Below are 3,227 nucleotides of genomic sequence, written 5' to 3' on the forward strand. Positions count from 1 at the left end.
GCGACTGGCTGGCATGTGGTGCTGGGGGATTGAACCGCGGTCCCTGATGCTTTGCGAAGCTTGTTCTAAGTAGGTGCTTTAGACCACTGAGCCACCTCTCCAGCCCCTAGACTTCTCTTCTGAGCTGCGCATTCCTACGTGACGTGGGGTCCCATCTCCACCTACTTTGTTTTTTCTCGGGCTGGAGATTCTGGACAGGTGCCTACCATCAAGCTGGCCTGATATACCCACTCAGATGTCTCATGGTTCATCTGCACAAAGGCTTTATGTCCACAGTGCCAGCTTGCAGGCCCGGGTGTAGCAGAGCTCTCTGCAGTCATCCCTTTCTCACTGACTTGTGGGTGTCACTTCCCTGTGCCTGGTTGAGTGTGCACCCTGTGGCACCTTCCTAGCAGCCTGTTCTGTCCTTGCTGTGTGTCCACGCAGGCAGGACAGTGAGCTGGTCTGGGTAGACATCTTCTCTGTGGTAGTCTCTCCAGTGTCCTGCTGGGCAGCCCCTTGCCTCCTCCCTGAGGCATGGCACTTACCCAGGGCCTAATGCTTTGAAGGAGGACAGCTGAGAGGCCGGGTCACGTCCTGGGACAGGTGTCCTCACTGCCATGGCCACCTGTGGTTCCCCAAATCCTGGCTTTGTGTTTTCTTCAGACATTTTCTTATTTCCAATCTAGGCTGAGAGTTTCTTGCTCTTTAGCAGAGGAGAAAGTGAGGTCCAGCAGAAAAGAGGTAGTCCAGGGCGTTCCTCACTCCTCGTCTCTTCCGGGGCCTGAGAGCCCAGCAGGTCCACAGAGCCAGGGCCATACTGTGGTGGGCAGGGGTGGGCGTGCTGGACACTGGGCACCAGGGACAGAGCTGACTTGTCCCCGGAGAAGCTGCGCCCCTGGTGACGCCGAGCGGGGAGTCTACATGGCAGAGGCTGTGTGTGCTCTGCCAGCAGGGCGGCTGCCAGGCACACAGGCAGGCTCTGTTTCAGACTGAATGTAGGTCTGTGCTGAGACTTGAACGACCAGCTTTTTGTCTGCGATGGCCAGGCCCGAGCGGCCTGCCAAGAAAAAGTGGTCTGTCGCTGGGCCCAGGCGCTGGCTGGATGGACACTGTGCCAGCCATGGGCACCATGGGCGAGGCAGCCACAGGCTGGGAACCAACTGCCTGCTCCAGGGCTGTGGCTGGCGCTACAGGAAACCCTGGTGTCCCTAGGAGAGAAGCTTCCTGTTTGTCTCTGTCGGTCAATTGGGTGACTGTCCTTATTCTACAAGCCTTGAGCTCTAGGCTGCAGAGATGTGGCAACTGCTGGTCCCTAAACCTGTGGTGAGAGGAACCTAAATTTGGTGACCTGAGCCATGTGAGTCCTTAGCTCATGGAAGGGGTAGGCTGAGGCAGGGGAATCACCACAGTTTGAGGTCACATGACTACATTACAGGTAAAGGCAAGCTTGAACTACATATTAAGACTCTGACTTGGGGGCCTGCCCCTTAGCTCAGTTCTTGGGCTGGGGAGATGGCTCAGTAGAATAAGTGCTTCCCTGGCAAGCGCAGGGGCCTGAGTTCAATCCCCGGTTCCACAAAAAAAAAAAAAAGACCCTGACTCAAAAAAAAGAAAGAAAAGAAAAGGGGGGAGGGGATGTTGGAGGGTAGTGGCAGATGTTTGCCCCTGGCTTCTGTTTCTTTGGGCTGAAGTCCCAGAACAGTGACTCAGGCATGGAGGCCATGCGTGACTTGTGGGTCCCACTGGGGGTACGTGGTTCCCTGATAATCATTTTTCATTGTGGTAGTGGGAGGTGCACCCCAAGTATCCTTCAGGGACACTCCATGGTCCTGGGTGCCGTGGCTTGGTGATCAGGACTGGAGGATCCTCACACACCCCCGACTGGGCCTCGACGTCCCTCAGAAACTCAGGTCGGAAAGAACTCCCTGCCACCCCCTCGATTTATATAAGCACAGTTTCCAGGAGGTGTTAGGGTCACAGATGTCTGGGTGAAGCTGGCTGTGAACTGGCCGGCTATAGTCACCCCAGCTGCCACTCAGAGCTTAGGTGAGGCTTGTTTGTTCAGGTGATGAGCAGTTATTGAGCACTTCCTGCATGTCTGAGGCTGTTGGAACCCTGGGGAGGAGAGGTGCTGGGGTGAGAAATGGGAGCCCTAGCTTGGACAGGGGGAGAAGCAGGGCCCAAATCATCACAGCCCCGTGTCCCTGAAGCAGTGATAGCTGAGCACCTGGCTCGGAATACCCACCCATTAGAAGCGGAGCCAGGGCTGGCCAGATAGCTCAGCAGATTAAAGCACCTGCTTAGGCAGACACAAGGACCTGGGTTTGATCCCCATGCCGGCTCCGCTCCTGGGGTGCACTGAGACAGCAACTGAGACAGGGTGTAGTGGTGCGTGCCTGTAATCCCAGTGCTTGTGAGGTTGAAAACAGGATCACTACGAGTCCGATCTGTGTAGTGAGACTCTGTACGCCCTGTACTAAATACAGAGAGAGAGAGAGAGAGAGAGAGAGAGAGAGAGAGAGAGAGAGAAAGCTGGGGCTTTCTGGGGATCTGGGGTTCTGAGAGCCGGGCCTGGGCAGGGAGGGCACATAGCAGAAACAAGGGGCTTGCGGCCCCTTCACTCCAGGTCCCATTTGTCCCCATGGTGAAGAGAGGCTGGGCAAAACACATAGCTGGGGTGCAGTCTCAAAGAAACAAGACAGCAGGGTGCTGCCATCTCCCTTGCAGAGTTAGAGCTGAGCTGAGGATGGGACAGGCCAGGGAGCCAGATCTAGTTGCCACCCTGTTCCCTGCGGCCACCCAGGAGGAAGTTTGAAGTTCTCCTGAGTCCCTTCCTCTTTTTTTGGCGGTACTGGGGATTGAACTCAGGACCCTGCAGTTGCCAGGCAAGTGCTTGTTATACTGAGCTATCTCCCCGGCCCCCTTCCTCTTCTTGACCTTGAGACTTGTGGCACTGACTCAGGCCTGGGACTCAGACCTCCTTGGCCCTGAGGGGACAAGTTCTAGAGCTAGCCTCCTCTGGCCTCCCCTGGGTGTTCTCAGTGGTACCACTTGCCCTGTGTCATCCATCTGTCCTGCTGGTTTCCTGCCTGACAACAAGGAAGTGGAGCTTTGCTGTCTTCTGGACTGGAAAAGAGGTCTGTGGCGGTAGCCTTGAGCCAGATTTCCGGGGTGCAGCAGAGTTCTGCTGTGTGGTCAGTGGCTGGATTCATTGCAGAACCTTGGGAGGAACCCCTGGTCCTCCA

Source organism: Octodon degus, unplaced genomic scaffold (assembly GCF_000260255.1).
Source record: "Octodon degus isolate 3935 unplaced genomic scaffold, OctDeg1.0 scaffold00026, whole genome shotgun sequence".
Lineage (NCBI taxonomy): Eukaryota > Metazoa > Chordata > Mammalia > Rodentia > Octodontidae > Octodon > Octodon degus.